The sequence below is a fragment of the Stegostoma tigrinum genome, chromosome 43, assembly GCF_030684315.1.
Source record: "Stegostoma tigrinum isolate sSteTig4 chromosome 43, sSteTig4.hap1, whole genome shotgun sequence".
NCBI classification, from domain to species: domain Eukaryota; kingdom Metazoa; phylum Chordata; class Chondrichthyes; order Orectolobiformes; family Stegostomatidae; genus Stegostoma; species Stegostoma tigrinum.
Window position 1 is genome coordinate 3,818,195 of NC_081396.1, and position 26,049 is coordinate 3,844,243.

Genomic DNA, 26,049 nt, shown 5'->3' on the forward strand with positions numbered 1-26,049 from the left:
AAAGGCAACACACATTTTCTCCAGAAGCTAGCATTTACGGAATGGGAGTTCATATCTGTCTTCAAAACTGGAGTATATCTTACACACGTTTTCCGACTGCAATGTTGGCACGTTATCTGTTTACTGTTTTAATAAAATTTTGTTGTAAATACTCGAGAACAACGAATGATTTCAGCTGTTCCTGACGAAGCATTCGTCAATGAGCTACCAATCAGTGTTCATCAGAACAAGGAAAACCATGGCAATTGAAATAAATTAACACACCAACACAGACATACTTGTGAACACGCGCACACACCCACACACAAACACATTGAATACAAAAAAAAACACATACACACACACTCAAACACACACACAACTCATTATAGACAGAACGTAAACACGTTATAGTATGTTTAGTCGGATCAGTTTAGATTGGGAAACAAAAGCACCAGTCAGGAAATTTTAGTTTGGGTGGATTTATTCATGTTGGAACATTGGAATTTGAGAGGACTTTTTTTTTTTCTTGAGAGCGACACATATGTCATGCTGTATAAAAGAAGTGAGAAAAACCTCTTTAACGTAGGGCATGTTCTGTAAATAAAATGTTCAGATATAAGTGAGCGGCCGGGAAAGTTCTGGAAGCTCAGTTCAGAAAAAAAGATGGAGAAGGTAGGAACAGGCAAAACATTTAAAATGTGTTTGGTGATATACTTCAAGTGCTATAACCTTCAGTCTTATAGTTAATTTGCGATACAGTAGGCATAGGCTGGAAGGTTCTGTTTTCTATTGGCACAGTTCCAATAGGAGAATTCATTGTTTCTGTGGTGAAAATCTTCAATGACTCGAAATCCATGCATGTGCAATTCAGAGGCTCTAATTCACCTGCTTTATAAAATAAATGTTCCAAATTTCTATTTCGATCATATCAAATTTCAATACACTGACACTCTACCTGTTTAGGGAAATAACGATATAATGTTCCCCAGACGATGCCCAGGACAACGTCCCTTTATTCAGCTAATGTCAGCAAAATGAATGAACAAAGTTAAAGATATTAAATTTACATTGCCACAAATAAGCTAGGTTCATCTGCAGGAGATGCAACTCAAGTTTAAAAACATTGCACCGAAGAAAGAGGAGCCCTCATGTCATGAGGAATGATTTTGTTCGAAACATGAAGGTGGATTCCTCAGAGCAACGAGTGTGAACAAATTTGTTTGGTCCTCCTTGTGGTTTAACACACTGAATGTTGATTCAATCCGATTAATTAGACACGTCCTTCATAACAGACAGGAAAGCAAATTCAAGAAATCATGGACCAAAATCGACAGTTGTTCAATGGACTTAAGGAAAGTCCAGAGCGGTATTCTGTAAATGTCAATGCTTCAACTTCTGACTCTTTGCTTTTATGTTTTTGACATGACAATGACATATTTCATAAATTGCTACAACAAGAAACTGGCAACTATTCTGAACTGAACGAAGGTGGTTCAGAATTTCATAAGGATCTCGTGAGGTTTGCGCAATGGGTCTCGGAGAGATCCATGAAATTTAGCACAGAAGCTTTTGACATGATTTACTCAGGGCAGAAGAGTGTGGAGCGAGAACACAGAAGATTGAGTACAACATGTAATATCGCATAAAAACAAGAAGGGTATTTGAAACCTACAGGTTAGACTTCACTTGGAGTGCATCTTCAGCTTTTGGGTCGCAATTCAAGGCCTGACTTAAACATGTCTTCAAGATACAAGAATGTTCATCCAGTCAAGGGGCTTTCATTAAATGGCACGGTGTAGAACAAAAACAAAGTTGCTGGAAAAGGTCAGCAGGCCTGGCAGCATCTGTGGAGGAGAACAGAGTTAACATCTGGGACCCTTCCTCAGAACTGATGGTGGCTGGAATAATGTCAGTTTCCATGCAGCAAATTGTGATGTGGGTGGGATCGGGACTTATCGATATGACAGAGCCCAAACAGAGAGAAAGACAGTTGGACAGGGTAAAAAAAAAACGAGATGCTAATGATCAGGCTGGGAGGGTGAAGAGTTGTGAATGGGAACTGTTAGTGACGAACAAACGTGGGGCGTGGATTGGCAGGCTATTTGTGAACAAGTCCTGGTGTGTGGGCTGAGGGCGTGGGACATGGGAGAGTATCGGGCCTCAAATTATTGAACTCAATATTGAGTCAAGAGGGCTGGAGGGTCCCCAAGTTGTTTTTCCTCGACCATGCGTTGGGCTTCACTGGTCCTCTGCAGAAAGACGGAGTCAGAGATATTGGCCAGGGAGCAAGGTGGTGCATTGAAGCGACAGGCAACAGGTAGTTCAGGGTCTATTTTGCAAGTCGGACGTAGATGTTCTGCGAAGCCGTCGCCAAGTCGATGCTTCGCTTCCCCAATGTAAAAGGGACTACGTTGGGAGCAGGGAATGCAGTAGACTAGATTCTTGGAAGTGCAAGTGGTGTGTTGCTTCACCTGGAAGGTATGTTTGGGCCCTTGGACACCGGGGAGGGAGGAGATAAATGTGCAAGGGTTCATCTTTGCCAGTTACAGGGGCATGTTTCGTAGGGCTGTGGGGAGGTGCTACGTGTGAAGGAAGTGTGGACAAGGGTTTCCCAGAGGGAACGGTCCCTGCGGAATTCAGACAAGGGAGTGGAAACGAGCATATGCCTGGTGGTGGCATCATGCTGGAGGTGCTGGAAATGGTGTGTGGTGATTTTCTGGAAGTGGATGTTGGTGGGATCATAGGTGCGGAGAAGGGGAACGCTATTGCTGTTGTGGGAGGGAAGAGAAGGCATGAGGGCGATAAGGTTACAGTAAGGCTTAGAGTTGGGTTAGGTACATGAGATAAGTTGGACCTGATTGGGGAAAGAGCTGGGGAATACTCGGTTGAAGAAGAATGTGGGCATTTCAGATGCTCCTTTGTCGAAGTTGGCTTCAGCCGAACATGTGCTGGGGAGGCGGAGAAACTGAGAGAATTGGATGGAGTCTTCACTGGAAGAGGGGTGTGAGGATGTATAGTCCAGGTAGCTGTGGGAGTCGGTGGGTTTATAAAGGATATTAGTGGCCGGTCTATCCCCAGAAATGGAAAGAGAAATGTCGAGGAAGGGAAGGGAGGTGTCAGAGATAGACGAGGTGAAAGTCAGGGCAGGGTGGAAATTGAGGGTGAAAAAGATGAAGTTTTCCAATTCTTGTCGAGAGAGGGAAGCAGCACCGATGATATCATCGATATGTCGGAGAAAGAGCTGTGGGTGGAGGCTGGAATAGGACTGGTACGAAGAATGTTCCACGTACCCGACAAAGAGACAGGCGTATCTTGCGCCCATGTGGGTGCCCATGGCAACCCCTCTTATCTGAAAAAAAAATGAGAGTAGTTGAAAGATAAATTTTTGAATCCATCATAAGACATCAGATGAATCATGGATGTATGTGGGTAGGGATGGAATGGGTAGAGAAGCCTGAGTCAAGGCAGTAAGAGATGAGATCTATGGGGCATGAGCAGGCTGAAACAATGGGCCTGCCCGGACAGCACCGTTTTTGGACTTTTGGAAGGAGGTAGACATGAGTTGTGCGGGTTGAGGGACTATTAATTTGGAAGCGGATGAGGGGGGATCACTGGATGAAATGAGATCAATATGCATAGTGGATACAATGGTCCGATGTGCCATGCGGGGGTCATAGTCAAGGGGAAGGTAGGAGGAGGTAACTGCGAGCTGGTGGTCATCCTCTGCAACGTAGAGGTCCGTACGTCAGACAACAACAGCACGCCCCTCATCGGCAGGCTTGATGACAAAGTTAGGGTGAGATTTGAGTGCACAGAATGCAGTCAGTTCGGAGGCATGTTGTCGAGGTTGGGCAGTTTTTGTGTTGCAGAAATGTATGAGAGGTGATTGATAGATATGTTAAAAATAATAAGGGGTTTGGACGGATAAAGAAGTGGACCAACAGTGACTTGAAGAAACCAGATTTCATGACACAATACGTAGCTAGGTCATGGAAAGCACTTCTTGAGAATATAGTGCAGGCAGCAGGAACTGCATATTTCCAGAAGGCATTCACTCATTATCTGAAAAAGAAACAATCAAAGTGATTGACTTTTCAGAGGTTTAAAGCAGACAGGAATCGCAGAAACTCCGTAATTCTGTTCATCCAGTGCAAATGCCACAAGGCACAACTGGCGTCGATGTTTTTTTTTCACAGCGTTGACACAACAATGCAGTTCACTAAATCTTGTCGTTGACCTTGTCAAAGCAAATCATTTCTTAGTTGTTTCTGTGATAAGCTCATTATTAGTACATACATCATTGAACCAAAATCCTCTTTAAATTTGATTTGACATCCTTATGTAAGACTATGCTCAATAATGTCACGGATAATATTACACTATGACTTTTTGAGATGTAAATCAAAATCGCACTCTGCTTTTTCTACGCAACATCCATCATGTTCTGTTACAAGGGCATTCACTTCTGTTGTTTTTCTTAAAGCCCGTTATCAGCAACTTTTATTTTATACAATTTATATTATTATGATCTAAGTATTCGGAATGTCAACTAAACTTACAGAGCGTTTGTGCTCCTGAGATGCTGCTTGGCATGCTGTGTTCATCCAGCCTCACATTTTATTATCTTGGATTCTCCAGCATCTGCAGTTCCCATTGTCTCTTTCACACTTTGTTATCTTGGATTCTCCAACATCTGCTGTTCCCATTATCTCTAAACTTACTCCACGTTTTGGTTTAACGTTGACTCAACTGTCATTGACTGTTCTGTGTGCTCCTTGGTTAATCAGGTCTGGCTTGGGTGTAATATGGGCAGAAAAGTTTGCCACTACGCTCATAACAACAATAGAATTCGGTGGGGCATAAGGGAAGATAAAGACGAATTTTGTACTCAAAGGGAATGGATCTTGGGGAAGATAAAAGAAGACGCTAACTTCTATGATACAGACAACGGCATGATCTAAAATTGATTAGCAACAGATGCATACTTCTTCAGCAATGTTCTGAAATTATTTTTGCAGGAAAGAAAATAAAAGACACAGCCCTCCATTGAGTGCAAGCTTCATTACTGATGTGTTTAGAACTGACAACATTTGAGTCTGTATTGTGTATTTTTTATTTTCCAAACTGGAGGATAGCCACAGTGGCCTCTTGGATTTAGCACAATTGAAGGTGTCATCCCGCCCCGGCATATGTTGGAAATTGAATTCAACTTCAACCAAACTGGAATTAAGAGTGTACTGATACCGATGAAAGCCTTGCTGATCGTCAGAAAAAAAAAAAAACTAATTCACTAATGTCCTTCAAGAAGGAAATCTGCAATCCTCAACTGGTCTCCCTCCATGAGAAAACATTTTGGCAATTGAAACGAAGACTTGTGCTCCAAAACTTGCTGCTTTCCGAGCCAAGTCGTTTCAGTGCAGTTACAACACTGAAATCTATTCAACAATGAGGAAAATTGCCAATGACTTGCACATAAAAAGGGGGCTATATCCAATTTGTCAATTACTGCCCAATCAGTCTGAAGTCGATCATCAGTGCGTTGGTGTGAGGTGACGTCAACGATGCTATCAAGCAGAACCTGCTCGACAATAAACTGATGAGTGATGCCCAAGTTTGGAGTCCGCCAGGCCACTCAGCTCCTGATGTCATGGCAGCGTTGGTCCAAACAACTGAATTCCAAAAGTGAGGTTTTAATGGCCGCTCTTATCATCAAGGCTGCATTCGAATGAATGTGGCATCAAAGACCCCGCATAAAATTGGAGTCAATGCAAATGAATAGGCTAAATTCTCCAGCACCTGCAGTTCCCATTATCTCTGATACTAAATTTCTGGTGTTTGGATTCTCACCTGACATACGGAAGATAGCCGTGGTTGTTGGAGGTCTGTCATCTCAACTCCATGACATCTCTACAGGAATTCACCAGGCTACTATCCTAAGCCCAAGCATCTGCAACTGTTTCATCAATGACCTTCCCTCCATCATAAGGTCAGAAGTGGGGATGTTTAACGATGAATGCGCAATGTTCAGCACGATTCACGACTCTTCAGTGACTGAAGCACACCATATTCAAATGCAACAAGATTTGGGCGAAATCCAGTTGTGTGTTGACAAGCAGCAGGTAACATTTGCGCCACAGGAATATCAAGTTATAACTATCATGCATAAAGAAGCAGTTTCACCAGAACCCCCTGGCATTCAACAGTGTTATCATCATTGCAAACCTTACTATCAACATCCTGGGGCTTATCATTGGCAAGAAATTCCAACTGAACTTACAACAGAAACACACTGGCTGCAGAAGCAAGCGAGAAGCTAGGAATACTGCGGCGAATAACTCACTTCCTTACTCATCAAAGTTTATCCAACGTCTGCAAGGCACGAGTGAGATGTGTGATGGATTACTCCACATTGCATGGATGAGTGCAGCCTCAACAACACCCAAGAAGCTCGACACCATCCAGGACAAGGCAGCCCACTTGATTGGCGTTACATTCACAAACATACAGTCGTTTCACCACTGATGCTCAGTAGCAGCAGTCTGTACTAACTACAAGGCAAACTGCAGAAATTCACCAAAGATCCTCAGACACCATCTCCCAAATGCTCGACCAATTCCATCAAGAAGGACAAGGGCAACAGACATATAAGAATGCCATCATGGTCAATTTCCTCTCCATCCCACTCACAATCTTGAGTTAGAAATATATCACAGTTCCTCTGTGATAACTGGGTCAAAATCCTGGAATACCGCCGTTAATGGTATATTGGACTGCAGTGGTTCAAAAAAAAGAACTTTAAAATAACGAACATATGTTACAGGATCCAAAAACATTCTATGTATTCTGATTCTTATCAACAGTTTGCCAATTTTTCTCAACAAGCAAGAACCACAGCAGGTAGTTCGGAAAAAATCAGTATTTGAATATTCTGCTGGAAGCAAATTATAAGTAAAAAGAATAAACACGAGACGCTGACAGAAGGAAATGTCAGTATCATAATTGTTACAACATTTGAAACTTTGGTCAAGGTGGACATTTTAAGTAGTCATGGTTTCTGACAGATATCAGACTGTAATCACCCTTTACAACAAGCTCTTTCAAAGAGAGAGAATTTCCAAATTATGAAATTAAAATACAGTAGAATCCTTAGAGAATGGAATCAGTCATTTTGTCCCACCGAGTCCTCAGGGACTCTCCAAAGGGCGCCCCATCCGAACCCTTCCCGGAGCTCAGACAGAAAACCTACACATCCCGAGGCACTCTGGGTAATTTAGAATTGCCGATCGACCCAACTTGCATATTTTTGGGTTGTGGATGAAACTGGAGCAGCTGGCAGAAATACAAAAATGTGTAGGGTCCACACAGTCAGTGGCCTGAAGATGGAATCAAATGTGGGGCCTTGCTGCGACTGGCTGTGCTAATCACTGAGCCACTGTACCTTACCTTGTCTTCTGATGAAGCTGATAATCTTCAGAGTCGCGGCAGAAAAGGGGTTCCGTCTATATATTATTTCAGTTGTCTTCTGCAACGACACAACTGTCTGTGCAAATTTTTTTTGCCTTGTCTAGTGTAATAAAATAATAATTAGATCAACTAGAAGTATCAGGATGGGGACATGATGGATACAGAATCTAAAACTGATCAAAGAGACATTAAATCGAATGAAATGTAAGTGACAAAATTTTAAAAAGGGTCAAAACATTAAAGGTGCAATCTAATTGTTCCAGTATTGAGAGAAACGTATAAGTTTATTACAATGTCCAGAGACTTGTCCAACAACGTCCTGGAACCAGCCTTTAATCAGACCACAATAAGTGACTAATATATGTCAGTTCAATGTGATCGATCACTGCCCACGTACTCTCTGTCTAAATATAGGCCACATTGGCAGATGTTTCCTCCAGATTGTTCAAGAGATTTATTTTCTGATCAAAAGTGACATGCGTGGCTTGCCAGTAGCACCGAGAAACAGGAAGCTGTGTATCAGGTGAGAATGACACAACACGAGTCCGTTTCATGTTATCAGCACAAACAAACTTCCTGCGTGTGAGGGTGAAAACACACTATCAGCCTCAGGAACAAGTTTGCAGATTGCTTTTGGTCTGAACACTGTGTTCAACTCCATTCCCTTTTTGTTTTTAGAATACAACATTTAACACAGAAGAGTAATTTAACTAGTCAAGGTTAACTGTGAAAGAAAAAAAAGACTGCTGAGTGTAATCACTGAAAAAGGGGTCTAAAAGACAATAAATAGATTCGCTCTCAAACTTCTGATTAAAAAATAGAACACTTTAGGGAAGTTCAGCGCTATCTCAGGGAAAAAAAAAGAAAGGCGAGTTTGCAACAGTGAACAGGTCTTTCTGCCATTGAAATTTCGTCTGGTAATATTTTGGCGTTCGCCTCTTTTAATTCATATAAGTTTTCACGAAGAAGCCAGGCAATTTTTTTCTTTTGGGTTGTCAGCCATAGACCGTATTAATTTGAACAAGAGAATTAGCAAATGATTGAGACAAGAAGGAAGCTTTTCCTGGATCTGGTTCCATGCTACTAAATGAGAATCAGTTGCGGCCTAACTATCTAATTGCCACCTCAGTTAGCAGCAAAGACCTCAGGAAATCTGCATTTGTTCTCAGGTCGAAAAAAATGAGCTTAAGTCGAGTGTTATCAAATGAAATAAAGACAACTGTGAACACATGAAAGCAAAACGAATTATATTGAGCCTGCAAAACATTTAAGGAACTCACTATTGTCGCGGTGACAGGACAGAATACGGAAAACGTATAGATTAAAAGTTAAACAATGAAGAACATATCAGAGCGAAAAAGAAACTTATCTAAGAAGATTAAACAGACAGAGATAATATTCATTTACTTCAAAGCTATAGTGATTGAAACTGGCAACAATGAGGAAATGGGTAATTAATTGAGGTACTTTACGACAACACTTTCAATAGAAGATATCACTACGACACCAGAATTAACTGGTAAATCAAGAAAACGAAAATATGGTTAAGATAGCAATAAAATTACAACCGATAGTTACGTGTTACTGACAAAATAGCTGGAGTTCTTTGTTGTGTGAGGTCTATGCTGAGATATTGATAGAAATGAGTCGAGGAACATTTTATGTACTAATTTTTACTATCTAGATTTCCCGAGATTCTGGAAATGTTCCAGTGGATTGTACAGTTGTGAATTGAAGTTATTTATTACAAGGGGACGATACAGAAAGCAGAAAACTGCTTGCCAGTTAACTTGACTTCTGGCATAAGGAATATGCCAGGACCTATTATTAGGGAAATACTAACAGAGAAATTCAAAACTATCAGATGGAATCCATACTACTTTGTAAAGGGAAAAGCATGCCTAGAGTTCATCGTAGAATTTTGACAAGTAAACCTATACAGTTGATAAAGCAGCATCAGCACTCAGACAACCAGAAATGAATGAAAACTAGGAAAAGAGAGAAAAGCAGATGATGATTCATAATATTGAGCTTGTTATGTGATTCAATATGATCATAGGAGATCAAAATCTGGAAACCTTTTGAAGTAACCCCTCAGCTAGTAGGAATGGCTTTACTGAGGTAATGTGACTGTGACTGTAATCCGTTATGTCAGTTACATTATCAGCAAGGCCTTATACAATTTATTTTTTCAGAAGGCTCACTCCGCCTGTATTAAAAACACCGTGCAAACATGGCTAATGTTCCATCGGTATTCCAAAAGTCCATGAATAAAGTGTCACATGAAATTTTGTTGCAGAACATAAAAGATCAGAGTCAAGTGGTTCTACTTTGGAACGGATTGACTATGGCTAGCTTACCCTCTCTAAAGAACAAACATAACTTGGTGCTTTTCTGATTGGCAAGATTTCAATGAGCCAGATGGGAAGTGATCAGTAATGCAGCCTCAAGGCTGTACAGTCTTAAATGACTTGGCTGAATTGGCGAAAAGAGTGGTTGATAATATGCTGAAAACACATTGATAAACAGGATTGTTCACTGCGAACAGGACATGAGGAAGTTACAAACAGATAGATACCGATTAAGTGAATGGAAATTTTGAACCAATTTGGAGAATCATGTCTAAATTCACAGTATGTCTATGATTTTAGGAATTGCAAAGTAGAAACTGTGAAGCAGAGGCAGCAGGATTTCCTTGTGCATGAATCATAAAAGCTGAGAATACAGGAACTTCAATTCCCTCCGAAAACTAACAGACTGTGACGGTTTATTCCAAGTGGAGTTGTTGAAAACAAAAACATAAAGATCATGATGCATGTATATGATACATTGAATGAAGCCACATGAAATTACGATGGTAGAAGTTCAGTGAAAAATTATGAGACTATTAATGAGCAACGTTTGGGCAGGATAGGCTGAGACAAACTTAAGCTTGAACAAGTGCCGAGTGCTTCATTCAAACCTCCGAAAACATAAGTCATCTGGATATGGTAAATGGGGAACACCACGTTTCCTCTTTTGCAATTGCTGGTAAAAGTTGATAAATCAGGATTTTTCCATTGAACACTAAAATACGTTAAGAATATCTGCTCGCTGGTAGTCTTTGAAGCTCTCTTGATGAAAAACGTGTGAAGCATAATATGTTTATACCTTTTTGTTCAGGCAGTAGCAGATGCATTCTTGCTTAACAAGGGTATGAACGATTATTCGGTGTAGTCGGGTATGCAAACTAAATAGCTAAACGGGGTCGACGAGTTGGGCTTTCTTTTATTTATGCGGAATTGTTTGCATTATTACTCAGTTGAACATCTCACACTTTCGTTATCTATATCTGTCTATGTATTTTACATTACAGTGAACTGTATTAATGTTATTTCCATTAATAACTGAAAAAGAATCTGGAAGTTAAATTATGTTTTCAGGTCAGATACAGATAAGTTAACTCATGAATGAGTCTGAAGTAATGCAGCAAATCCTCAGATGAAGCTGCATGTAATACTAGGAGAGATCTTCTGCAGCAAATCAACAAATAAAAATTCCCACTTCTCCAATTACCAGTGGAACAGCCTGTGTTTTTGAAATTCCCCCCAAATGAATATCGCTGACACAGCTAGAATTTTTGAACCATCTCGAACTCTCAATCAGTTGAGTGGCCAGCTGTGCAACTCCAGAAGGTAACTGAGAGTAAATAACGTTACATAATATTTCTTGGAGAGTTCACTAGTCTATCAAACATTGATGGAGAGATGGAAGGGAGGCTATCTGGCACATTTCAGGAAGTGTACACACTACGATCCAACATGAATAATGGATTTGAACTTCCCAAATATTAAATGGGATAACACCAATGTGAATTGCGCAGAGTGGTCTGAATTCTTAAAACGTGTCCATGAGAGGCTTTCTTAAAAAAAAGAAATAAGACTTGAAACAACAAATTGCCACAAAGTCCTGCCATGCTGTGCTTCATTTTACGGGAAGAGGCTAAGCAAGATGTTGGGCAGTCATTTGGAGAGAATTTTGGTGATAGTGAATGCACATCTGTTGGATATTACCGATCAGTGGAAAGTGACAATGATCAGCGAGAAGTAAAGGTTTTGAATTGGTTCAAGGTCGATTTTGTTCTGATCAAACTCAATCAAGCCAATGTGGTCATGAGAGCAATGACCTACAGAAAAACTTACACCAGAGCAGTGGGGGGTTTTGCGGTCAAAAATAACGAATTTGCAGTCCAAAAATATTCCTGAAAGGGGAAGACTGGAAGTAAGAATTCAAAACATTACTATAGGTGGCGAAACGTAAAGTAGTAGGCAAAAGAAAACTCCAGCAAAGCTGAGCATATCAGAAGCTCGAGAAGACTGTAGAAGCTGTAGTAAGTTTTTTTTTCGAAATTTTTTTTAATTGTCAAGAGAGGTAATTTTAATTTAAAAAGATGAATACGAAAAGGCATTTTAGGAATACACGGAGGAAGAGAATAATGCAAAAGAGATTAGGGCCGAAGCAGAAACTAACTGGAGAAATCTTGTCGTGCTGGATGACTTTGATACATTTTGCTGTTGTATTGTACATCTCCATTTCTGACGACGGACGATATCGAGTGATTAATTCGGTCAGAAAGCTGTGGAATTTTTAGAAATTTCTATTGAACCTGAATAAGTATTTGGGTTTTTAGCGGGCAGACAATTGCCTCAGGTATGAGACCCAGTATCCTGGGCAAGGGATTGGATTGTAAGGACCCAGTTAGTAATATTAAAATCGTCTTTGCACAACCAGAAAATGCCAGAGCACGAATGCTCATAGAGTATGATGAATCAATAAATATTCAGGTTTCTTTTTACCGGCGATCGAGTCTAGTATCAGTGCCAGGGAAAGATTTTGGAAAAGAGATAACCTTGATTCAAAGTTGTAAATGTAAAATTTAAGTAGGAAAATTCGGCCTGGCGTTGATGGAAGTGATATCACACCTTGCGCAGTTGATACTACCTTCCAAGGAGGAAATCAGGTGCATGATTAAGGGTGAAAAAATGCAATCTGCTTTGACATTAACGAGGTTTTTGATAAGATCTTGCATCCTAAATTATTTAAGAAATACCAGAACCAAATGCAATTTGGCAAGGCGTTTCCAAAATTTACTTTGTGGAATCAGTCAAAAGCAGAAGGGCATGGCCGAAGGTAGTCTTTGAGACTAAACCCTGTGTTCAGTGGTGCATTGCAAGTTTTTTGGTGCCACATCCTGTGCTGTTTGTAGTGTTCATGAATGATCGATTCATGAATGTAGGAATGTTGATGACAAAGTTTACAAATGAGGTGAAAAACGTGCGGTATTGCAATTCGCCAGGCGGAAAACCTGAGGCCAAGGTATGCTATAGATTGCAGGACAAAGAGGGAAAAAAATATAGCCCCGAAATGTGCGAATGAATGCATGTTCCAGGACTATCAATTGAAGAGAAACAATGATGCGTGGTTGTTCCCGACAAAATACAAATCTTAAGCGGTCACTTGCAGTACATATCCATTTTGCCGTGAAGGAGATGATTTAGAGCTATTGTTGTTAGTTATATTGTTATTAATACAGCAAATTCAACTAACATTTGTGGGTCCATTTTTGAATATCATTAAATGCTGGAATTTAAATTTAAGAACATAGTTGGAGGTAAGGTTCTAGTGAAGGTCATGAAATCATTACTAATTGTCAGAAAAAAAACATTCAGTAATGCCAATCAGGAAAGGAAAATTGTCATACTCACGTGGTCTGGTGTACATGCAACTCCAGCCACAAAGCAAAGTGGTTCGCTGTCAAATGGTTTAGCAAGCCACTCAATTTTACCAGTTGCTGCAGAATTGCAACAATGTAATGAAAGTAAATGGGTGACCCGACATTGACATAGACATTGGAAGAGATATTGGCACCAATGGCCTTGTGTGCCAAACATGTGGTGACTCGTGTCAAACTGTAGAAGTACACAGGGAGGAAGATAATAATGAGAAAGAGATTAGAACTGATGCAGAAAATAACTGCAGAACTCTTGTAGTGCTGGATGACTTTGATATATTTGAAATTGTATTTTATATATCTATTTCCAACGAAGAGTGATATAGAATTATGAATTAGGTCAGAAAGCTATGGAAGACTGGTAAAGCAACAGCCTGATTGTGCATTCATAGTTTAACTGCAATAATCCAAACATCACTACCCCTGTATATTCCATGGTCCTTCAGCATGGCATCACCATCACAGGTGGCAACACAGTGAGAAACAGACCGACAGGAGTTTCCTTCATAGCCGTCAACGTTCCTTCTGGACCCAGGAATTCTCATGGATTCGGGTTAAACATGGGCAAAGAAAAAAAAAACTTCTGATTACTCTGTGCTGTCTTCTCTCAGCTTACAAAAATGCATTCCTCATTGTTAACAACATCTGGGGAAAGCACTAAAGGTGGTAAGGATACATTGATATTCTGTGAGGGGACACTGCAAAACTACTGACCGAGTTTCTCGAGCCTTGAAGGACTTAGTGTTAGTCTGGGTCTGCAGCAGCTGAGGAGGAATCCGACAAGAGGGAAAATGTATGGTTGAGCTCATTCTTCTCAAAAGTCTGGCTGCAGATGCATCTGCCCATGACAATATTAATAAGGCCAATCACCAGATCGCCGTTGTGGAGATGAAGTATCAACTTCACATTGAGAATACCTTTCGTTCTGTTGTTTGGCCCTCTCAACACCTGGCATTAATGAGGTGATTTGACAATTGGCATAACTACACTAGAATATGTAACCTTATGGTTCTGCATATTCCCCACTCGCACATTTTGACCAAGCGAGGTAATCAGCCCTGGTTTTATGGAAAGTGCAGGATGCCAGCCCACGAAAAGTACCAGAGGAGAGGTTTCAAACTTGTGAAGCTACGACACAGGGACTACTATCATTCGAAACAGCATAAACAGCACGTGATGGACAGAGCTAAATGAACTTGCAATTAACGGATCATATATAAACAATTCTGTGCTTTCACATCAAGTCATGAATTGAGGTGAACAATTCAACAACTCATTCAAAAAGGAACCTCCATAGATATTCCCATCTTCAATGATGGTGCCAAAAGATCAGCAAAAACGTTAAAGTTGAAGAATTAACAGCAATCATCAACCAGAGGTGCCAAGTCGATGATCCATCTTGGCCTCCTTCAAGTGTCGCTAGTTTTACAGATACCAGTCTTCAACCAATTCGATTCTCTCCAAGGATAATAACATTTGGTTGGGGGTGGTGGATATGCAAATTTTATTGGACCTGACAAGATTCTGTCAACAGGACTGACGAAATGTGCTCTGACATGCCACTCCATGAGCCAAGCACTTCCAAAACACCGACAACACTGGCACAAACCAGATAATGTTGAAAATTGTTCAGACAATAAAATAATCCAGTCCGGCGAATTACTGCCTCAGTATGTTTCCCTCACTGATAAGTAAGGTAAGCAAAGCTGTCATTAACAGTGTGACCAAGCAGTACCAGGTCAGTAATCGCCTGTTCAGTGACGCATTGAGAATTTTATGCAAGGGCCACATAGCTCCTGTATGAATGTCAGTTTTGGTTCAAAGATGAACAAAAACTGAGTTCCACAAGTGAGGGGAGAGTGATAAAACTTGACATCAAGGGCTCATTCGACTGAGTGTGGCATCGAGTGAGCTTTTCCAACACTGCAATCAATGCACATCAGATGATCAACTCTTTAGTGCCTGGAGACATCATTTGTAAACATGAAGACAGGTATGGCTGTTTGAGTTCATTCGTCTCAGCTCCAGGACGTCTCTGTCAGAGTTCGTGGCTCGTGCCCTTGGCCCAATTATGGAGAGAATCTTCACTGGTCCTATTATCTTCAGTTAATTCATTGATGATCTCCAGTCTATCACAAGATCAGATGTGAAATAGGCACTGATTATGTCACAATGCTCAGACTCCTCTGTAACTGCTCAGATATGGGGGCAATATATTTTGAAATTCAAGGGCTGGCAAAGATCATAAGGGGCGCAGACAACAGGCAAATAACATTCACACCACAGAACTGCGAGATAATAAATATTGTAATTAGAGACATTCTAACCAGAGCCACCTGACATTCACTGATGTTGCCATCACTGAATCCTCCAATCTCAAAAGTCTGTGATTTCATATTGAATTGAAACCGAAATGGAAGCAACATATCCACACAACAGTGATAAGAGCAGGTCAATAGCCAGAAATAATGCGACAAGTAGCCCGACCTGCTGAGTCGCCATAGCCACCCATTATCTAAGAATGTGTAATGGCATGCTTCCCCGTCTGCCTGCAAGGGTGTCGCGTCAATTTCACTCAAGAAGCTTGACAAAATCAGAAACAAAGCAGCCCATTTCAATTGTACCACATCCACGTGCAACCAGTGTCTCCAAATCTGACATTGACCTGCTTGAGTATGTAGTATATACAGGATATACTGCTGAAATATAACAATATCCTTAGACAGCATCTTCCTAACCCATGACCACTTTTATCTCAAAGGATAAGAGGATCACATACACAGGAACTGTCGCACCAGCAAGCTCCCCTCCTCGATACTTATCATTATGACTTAGAAGTACATCAGCCATTCATCAGAGTAACTGACTCGAAATCCTGGAATTCCATTCCTTCAGGGATTTTGGAACCTACATTTCAGAAAGGCAGCTCAACACCATCTAATTCAGAGAACGAATGGCAGGAAATAATGTCCGCCTGTATTCCACCAATCAACCTAACAAAAGATCCTTGAAGCAAACTCGACAGTTTGATAAGGCGGTTAAGGAGGCATTGTCAGTATTTGAGAAACATATAAAAGCTTGCAGTCACTTCGCAGGGGGAGGATTTCAATTTCTGTTATGGTAGCTTCAATTAATTAAAGGAATTGAAACGAAAAGGCCAGCTGAATCAGCGATAGTCACGCAGATCCTAATTTTTTTGAAAAGACCACATGGCTCAGTATTGTTCCTCGGAGGAAGCTGTCAGTTCTTTCTGCCTGGTCTGTCCAACTTGTTCCACGATAAGGCGCCTGTTCCTTTACAGTCCCGAATCTGAATATGAAGCCAGCAATGCGTTTTAAAGCTACTTCTGAAAAAAAAGCCAAATTAATCCAGTAAGACAGCAGCATTACAAAATGGTCAGTGATGATCACATTCTTGGGATACATAACTAATTTGTTCAAATTTCAACCAAGTGTTTCGAAAGCGCAAAGTGTGCTGAAGAATAGAAGTCTGAAACAAATTCAGATGAGGAATACTGGAAACAGGCAGTAGGTGATTCAGGTTCAGCAGAGGGACAATCTGTTCCAGTTTTGAGATCGATTAGTCGATGCAAAGTCTCCTATGAACTTGTTACAAATGCGAAATAATTATCAGCATATTCCACTCCAACATTTATTTCTGACGTGAAATGTGAAATTTATTGCTCTTCTGTTTGTGACAGCTTTCTGTACATACTGACTACATTTCGAGAATCAAGAGTGCTGTGGTAATATCACTGGTCCAGGATTTCTGAACTCCAGTTGGATGTTTAGCTGACAGGATGTGAAATCGCACGTTTTTCTGTTTTTGAAATTTGAATTCAAAGAAAACCTGGAATGAAAAAAACGTCCAATGGCAAAAGTGTAACCAGAATCAATCGAAAATACAAAAGCAATTGTTCACTCATGCCTATTTGATAGAAATCTTCAGGTTTGACTTGGCCTGGGCTTCATGTGACTCCAGACACACAGAAATATGATTGAGTGACTCATGGAGTGGCAGTGGCAACCGACTGAGTGTGCGATTTGGGATAATGACTCATTGCTGGCTGAAGCAGCAACATCGGTATTCAATGAATGAATGAATAAAATAAAAGTGTGACTAAAACTCACTAAACTATATCAATTAATTTCAATTTTGTGGCACTTTCTGATGTCTCTTTCAAGTAATTTACTTTGATTTTGAAAATTCTAAAATGCGACTTGAGCTATATTGAACTCTTCGATATGTTCCCATCAAAATGGATTCATGTAACAAACAATTGAACGTTTAGACGAAATCTCGTCATAGAGAAATTTGTCATTTAAAGTGACTGTAAAATTTCCATGACTTAATTCATAACAGAAATTAAATTTTAAATTTGTGCTTATCATTTGGAAATAAGTAAAACCTGTTGCAATTGATTTTCAGAAAAATTGTATTCATTTCTGCTAACTGCCAACAAGCTTAAAATAGATTTGTTTTGATTTTAAGCATGTCAATAAATAACGCTGATCATCTGGTTTTTCACCATCAACTCTTCTTTGAAATCAATGAAGCATGTACGTAAATAAGCAGAAATAGAACTGTCAGAATAGATCATAGATCAACAATAGTGCTTTATCTTTCCCCATAAACACAGGACAAAATTGTTGGCTAAAATGCATATAATTCAACAAATTCCAATAGTAATTGATGTGATGACTTCGCAAACTTTAATTTAAAAGTTTATAGAATCAGCGTGATGCAAACTCTGACGTACAGCCAACAAATGCATCCATCATTGTGAGATACATTGATCCAGCCAACATTTTTTTTCTGTCTCTTTCTCTCGTCCTCTCTTCCCCTCGGAGTTCCTCGCTTTCATGTACGTGTGTGTGTGTGTGTGTGTGTGTGTGTGTGTGTGTGTGTGTGTGTGTGTGTGTGTGTGTGTGTGTGTGTGTTGTGTATGGTTCTGTTTCTGTCTGTCTCTTGTTCACTCATCTCCTCCGGGATATTTTTTTAAAATATGTGACACCATGTTTTCACTCTATACCATCAGAAAACGTTTTCCTCCGTAACTTGAATTCAATGCCTAAATAACACACACTTTTGTCCACCTAATGCGTTTCTTTCCTGAGACATTTGAGACCGTAGAACAAGGTTTTCTGGAAAATGTATCTTTGAATATTCAGTGGCCTGGAAGTGCTTGACTGGAACCGACGGAAGGGTCTTTGAACCGAATCAAAATTGTTTTGTAACGTGGCTGCGAGACTTTCCTGTGATTGTCTTTAAAGGGCTTTTCATTGTGTCTCACCAGTATTGCTCATGTCTACAAAATGTTTGATCGCACAATGTAATTCACTTTCTGTCTAAAAGACTCTGGTTCGATGCTGTTTTGTGCAGAACCTAAGAGCCTGTCATTTTTATGGAATATTCGATGTAGATCTATCCAGCATCCAAAACGTACTGTATTTGACACTACAGGGATTCTATTCTTCTGTAATTATTTGGTTGCCTGGAGCAATGTAGTGGGAGATTTATTCTGAACGCATTGTGAGCTGTGAAAATATCTGGTGTAAACGTGGAAAGGAGCCTTTAACTCCTCCTTTTGTCTTCGTGATTTTGGAATGATTAATACCAGAATAAAATGGGAACAAATTCCTGCATCAAACTTTCGCAAACCAAATTTCTGTTCTGCGTGTGTGGAGATAGAAAATGTATTCTTTGTGTAATGTGCATAACTTCCATAATCCACATACCAATGGTATGTTTGATATGGCAGTTTAAATGTTGTTTTGATCTGCTTTTACCTTTTCTGTAGCAGTCTTGGTTGTGTTTGATAAATCTTCAACAAACTTGAAGATATGACTAATTAGTCACTATCTGAGAGAAAGGATGCAATCACGTCAAAGAGGGCCAGAGGAGACCCATGGATGATGGTCTGAAGGCTTGTCTCTTTTTTAACGAGGAGAAGAAATTGAAGCGCCCGTGTGGCTCTCAGAAAACATGCAATTGAGGAGGAATATCGGTGGGGACAATAATAATTCTGAAGTCAGTAATTTAAAGCAAACATCAATTGTAATGTGAAAATATTCAAATCAGAATTTGCTATTCTTCCAATGGAATTTGTTCTTCCAGTCAATGACATTATGGTGGATTTGATATCCCTCACCTCCACTTTTCAATCCTGTTCTCATAAGCATTGATTCCATCACTAATTCAAAATATGGCCCTTTCACCTTTGGAAATACTTAAGAGCCAATCTCGAAAATCTTCCATGGTAAAGAATTCCACAGATTCACTGCATTCAATTTGAGGAAATTGTTTTCTGCCTTAAATTCGTGCCTTTAATTCAGTGATGATTTCCTTATCTACTGAAATCTCACCAATGTGGAAACATTTGTGCATTTCAACTGACACGTTCCCGGAAATTAAAACCTGCTTCATTATGTCACTACTAAATCTTGTATATTCCAAATACGACAGGCCAAAAACATACAATCTCCAGTCCCAAGACAGACCATCCATCCCCTGGATTAGTGAAGTGAACCTTGTATAGATTGCTTTGTATTTCCGTGTATCTTCCCTTCGATACGAGGCCCAGAACATCTCACAGTATTCCAGCCTTTGTGTGCCTAGTGCTTGAATAGTTACACCAAACAGAAATGCCAATCTGGCTGAGCTCCATTTGGAAGCACTTGTCTCATTCCTCCAAACTTTTCCCATTCGCATACCCGTACAGGTGTGTTTTATATGTTGCAATTGTAAATGCCTCCACCACTTCCTCTACCAGCGCCACCACGTCCCCCGCCCCCCCGCCCCGGCCATGACCCCTGCCATGGTGAAAGATTTACACTCTCAGGTCATTTGTAGACGTTTTCCCTGTCAGCCGAATACTATATCCTGTAGTTTTGGACTAGACCGTCAATGTATAATACTCTTGGTTCTTCAATCTATAAATAGTCCTCATGATGTTGTAAATCTCAATAAAGTCACATCAGCCTCCGATGGTGTAGTGCAGGTTTGGGTGGGGATGGAAACCGGCCGATTCAGCACCTGCCTGCAGCTACAAAACTCCAAGTCTGACATCATCCTTGAAAATCTTTGCTTCACGTTCTTAAGTTGAAGAAATCCTGCCAATCAAATGTCGAAAAGGATTGTGCACAGCATTCCAAAAATGACGTCACGAATGTCCTATACAAAAGCAACATGACATCCAAACACCGATTTTAAAAGTTATGTCCAAAGAAGTTTTGCGTGGCAAAACCCTACTTCACCACCCTGCCCACCTGCGACTCCAATTTCAAGGAACTATACATCTGCACCCCAGTCCTCTTTGTTCCGCTACACTCATCAGGACCCTTCCATTAACTGAGTAAGTCCTGACATGCTGTGCCTTACCAAATGCAACACCTCACATTTTCTAAATTAATCCACAACTGACACTCACAGAATTGCATTGTCATACAACAAGCAAACAAACTCGACGATATAAGCATCCATGCCGGCCATATTCCCAATTTTAATTAGTCCCACATGCCTGCACTTGGCCCTTGTCCCTACAAAAAATTCTTACTCACTTTCTCTGACAAGTGTTTCTAAATGCTGTAAATTTATCAGTATCAATCAGTGACTCCACAAACGAACCAGTTTCCCTGCAAAATTAAAGTCATCCTGTCTTTTTCCTCTCACATTAAAAATATGCCACTCGTCATGCAACACCCACACTGCAGGGGGAAAAAAAACCCTGCTATTCTCCTGATCGAGATCTTTCATGATTTTATTAAACCTCTATAAGATCACCCCACAAAAGTCTACGTTTGAGGTATAAAAGTTTCAGCATGTCCCATTAATTCTCTACTCCCACAACATGAGATAGCATTGGGAAATGCGATTATGGAGAACCACCAAAAGAATAACAAGCTAGAGAACATAACACCTGAAAGATCACTGAGGCCACTGTGCATGGAACTGCAGGTGGTGGATGAGATACTCAACGAGGATTTTGCATCAATGTCACTGTGGAGAAAGTTATATAAGCTGAGGATGTTGGGAAAATAAGGCGCAGGGGCATGAACAATATCCACACTACAGAGGAGGATGTGTTGTACCTCTTGAAAAAGAATTAACGTTGATAAACCTCCGGGACTCCGTCAGGTCTGGCCCAGAAAATTTCTGGAAAGCTTGGGAAGTGATTGTTGGGCACCTTGTTGAGATAGCGGCATCATCAATAACGATATCTGAGATGGTGGCAGATGGAGTTGAGCCACCATGTTGACATTATGAAAGCAACGTGGTGAGGAAAAGTCACGGATCTGTAGACAGAATCTGTGAGTGACATCAGTGGTGACCAAGGTGTTGGAGGGGATTCTGAGGGAAAAGCTTAACATGCATTTGGAAAGGCAGAAATTGGTTAGAGTATAAAGGATGGCTGAGTCAACGGAGATTCGTTGCTCACTAAATTGATTGACATTCTTGAAGGCACGTGGAAGAGAATTGAAGAACACAAAGCATAGGATATGGACTCAAATAAGATTTTCGAAAAGGTTCTGCATGGTAGATCGGTTAACAGGTTTAAAGCTCACGGAATTCAGGGGAAACTAATCTTTGGGAAACATAAGTTTCTGGAAGATAGGAGACAGTGGATGGTCGTGGACAGATGTTTTTCGGACTGGAGGACTATAACAAGCGGTGTGCAGCTAAGATTGGAGCTAGATATATTATTTTTTCATCATTTACATAAATGATTTGAAAGTGAATATAGTAGCAATTTTTAGTAAGTTTCCGGAAATCACAAAAATTCATCATGAAATGGATAACCAAGAAGCTGAACCTCGGGTGCAATCAATGTGTCATCGAATGGGACAATGGTCCAAAAAGTTTCAGATGGAGCAAAGTTCGGTATATTTGTGTTGCTGCATTTTGTTAGCACAAATCAGGTCATAACTCATATACTTATAGTCCTTGGGAGTGTTGCCAAACAAACATACCCTGGACTGCAGTTTTTCATTTGCTCAAATGTGGAATAACATGTAAGGCAGGGCCGTGAGTCGGGCGTTTATTGTGCTTGCCTTCACTGATAAGTGCACCGAGGATGGGAAATGGGGCGTCATATTATCGTTGTATAGCTGTACCAGACATTGTTTCAGCCACTTTTTGATTGTGCACTTATTGCTGACTCCCTGCCTCAGGAACGATGCAATTGAATTGAAAATTTTCAGAGAGGAGGTAGAAGTTTTTTTTTGCTTAGTTTGGAGAATTCTAGCGTTAGGGAGAGACCGAATAGTCCGGTATAATTTTGCCTGAAGTGTCGAAAGCTGAGTTGTGATCTAATAGAAGATTATACAATCATGAGGGTCACGGATAGGGTGACTAGCCAAGATATATTTTTTTTCAAGTGTAGACCAACACGAATGGGCATTGGTTGAATTTGACAGCAGAAGGGTTTTGAAAAGACATAATGGGCAAATGTTCCATGGGAAGGATGGTGAATGCATGGAATGAACTGCCAGACGATGTGGGAGAGGCAGGTACAATTACAATACTGAAAATCACCTGGATGCAGGCATGAAGTTGAAGGGTTTTTACAGGGATATGGGCAAAATGAAAGAAACTGAGGCTAGATTAATTTAGGACATCTCATTGGCATTGACGAATTTGATGGAAGAGTTTATATCTATGGTTTACGTCGTTATGGCTCTATCCAGCCTCCCCCAGTGAGGCTCACCTTCCATGCTAATGAATCATTCCTGAGCATGCTCCAACCGAATAGTATCCTTCTTATAACCTTTTCACATATATTTCAAGGTACAGCCTGATGATACAGTCATCAGTTAACTGCAACTTGCCCTCAGTATTGATGCTGGAACCGCCAAGTTATACGGTTTTAGGTTAAACATGGACAAAGAAAGGAACTACTGATTACAATGTGCCATCTTCCTTTGGCTGATGAATAAGTCCTCCTCCACGTTGAACAGCATTTGAGTTAAGCACCGAAGGTGTCAAAGAAGCAGAATGTATTTGGGGAAGGGGAATTCAATGCACACTACTAGGCATGGCCACACTCCTGTGCGAGTTCCTCTGGTCCTAACAGACAGAGATGTTAGACTGGGCCTGACGCAGCTGGTGATGGAAGCAACAAGAGGGGAAATATATGTTTGAACTTACCCTTACTTCTATTTGGCTGCACAAAATATAATAAGAAAAATGATAACCAGACTACCGTTGTGGAGAGCAAGTCTCAAGTTCATATTGAGGAAACTCTCCATTGTGTTTTTCGGCACTCTCGGCGTTCTAAATGGCACAGATAAAGTAACACAGCTCTTGGCAATAATGAGGTCATTGGGCCATCAAAATAATCATAATTATTCTCCAGTACAATGTGCAACCTCATAGTGCTGCATATTGCTCACTCAGAAATTATCGCCAAGAGAGGGCATCAGACCCGGTTTAATGGAAAGTACAGGATGCCATTCCTGGAACAGCAATAGAGAAGAGATTTTAACACAGTGAAGCGACGACAGAGGGACTATGATGATGTCAAACAGCATAAACAGCACTTGATGAACCGGACTGAGCGAACATGCAACTAACTGATCAGGTCTAAACTCTGTCATGACGCCACATCAAGTCATGATGTGAGATGGATAATTAAATAACACATTGGAGAAACAAGCTCCACAGATATTGCCATCTTCAAAGATGGAAGAGCCAACACATCAATGCAAATGTTAAGGCTGAAGAATTAACAGCAATAATCAGCCAGAAATGTCAAGTTAATGATGCATCATGACATCCTCTTGTGCTCGACACCTGTGCAAGGGTCAGTGGTCCAGAAACGCCAAAACTGCCTTTCCTTTTTCACAGATGCTGTCAGACCTATGGGCTTTTCCAAAGACTTTGTTTTTCTTCCTGATTTACAGCTTTCACAGTTCTTTCGGATTTTTTTAAAGTAGGAAGTCCACTGATCCGTGAAATTTGAATTAAAGGAAAGCCTGGAATGAAAAACTGAAGTCTAATGGCATCACTATAACCAGAGTCAATAGAAAATAAAAGATTATCCTGTTTTACCATGTCAACTAACAAGTAAATCTGTCAGCATTACTTGGTGTGGCCTTCATGTGACTCGAGATGCACAGTAATGTAATTGCCTGCCTTCTGGAGTGGCAGTGGCAAACTAATCAATGGGCGATTTGGGATAAGAACACATTCTTGCCAGACCAGTAATGTCGACATTCCACAAATTAATAAAATAAAATATGAACGTCACTAAAACTCACTAAACAATATCAATTAATTTAAATTGCTGTGGCCGGTCCTACTGGCCTTTCAAGCATTTTTAATGAAAATTCTAACACAAGCTTCGAGTTATGTTGAGTTCTTGAATATGTTCTGGTCAAAACGGATTGAAGTGTAATGAAAAGAAAGTTCAAAATAAATCCAGTTGCACAGAAGCGTTTCCTTGACTGTGGCTTCAGAACATCCATGATTGAATTTTTAACCTAAATTAAACTTATAAAATTCGTGCTTATCGTTTGGAAATAAATAACATCTATTGCATTTAATGTGCAAGAAATTTGTATTCATTTCTGCCCACTGTCAACTTTCTTAAAATAAACTTGTTTTAATTTGAAATTTTCTGATAAAAAGTTTCAATCATTTGCATTTGTCTCCATCAGCACTTGTTTGAAACCATTGAACCGTTTATGTAAATATATACAGAAATAGAACTCTCAGAATAGATTATAGAGCAAGAAAAACACAATTTATCCTTTCCCACAATCACAGCACACTCGTCAAACACCAATTGACGTGAATGCTTTTTAAAACATATTGTTTTATGAGTGGACAATCAAATGATACTAATATTCACGGTTAGTGAAAATATGCATCATGAATTGCAAGATAGATTGGCACAGCCAATGTTTCTGTCTCTGTCTATGTCTGTCTTTCTTTCTCTCTTCCTATCCGGTTTTCTCCTTTTCATTTTTTTGCTACTTGACGACGTGTTCTGCTGCTCCACCATGGAAAATGTTTTCCTCCATAATATGAAGTCAACACACAACTAACATATACTCTCAGTCCAACTAATGCGTCAGCATTTGAGTCACTTGAGGAAGGTTTTCTCGAAAATCTGTCTCTGTGAATCCAGCAATCTGGAATTGCTCAACGATAACGGATGGAGTGGTCTTTAAACAAGATCTAGTATATCATGTTTCGAGAATGTGAGGCTTTACTGTGATAGTGTTGAAATGGCTTTTCGTTGTGTCTCACCAGTATTTCTCATGGGTGAGGAATGTTAGAATGCAATACACGTTGAGTCTATTATTAATCTTTATTGCACATCTCAAGGAATGTTGAAAATTAAAGTGAAGTGGATATTTACTCCCCAACGAGAGTGTGGCATACATGCCCGAGGAGTGTTAGTGTTGAAAGGAATGTTGTTGCAGTTCGACACTGCGCTGAAATCAGACTATATTTGACTTGATAATGTTAATTTGAATAAAATAGAGGAATATTTCTTCTGAACATACTGAGTCTGTGCAATCACTGCCAACATCTGATGCAACAATACAAAGAATTCTTTAACTCACAACGTTGTTTTCCTGATTTCGCATTGTTTGATATCAGAGACAACAGGGACAAATTCCCGCATCAATCCTTTGCATTACAGATTTCTGTCTTATATTTGTAGAGCTACATAATATATGCTATGTGTAACATGTGTACATCCCATGCATCAAGGCCAATCGTGTGTGTCATAGGGTAGTTTATATCATTTTAATCTGCCTTTAAACTTATTTCTTTGTTTTGCTTTGTTCGACAAATATTCAACTACAGTAAAGATGCATAAT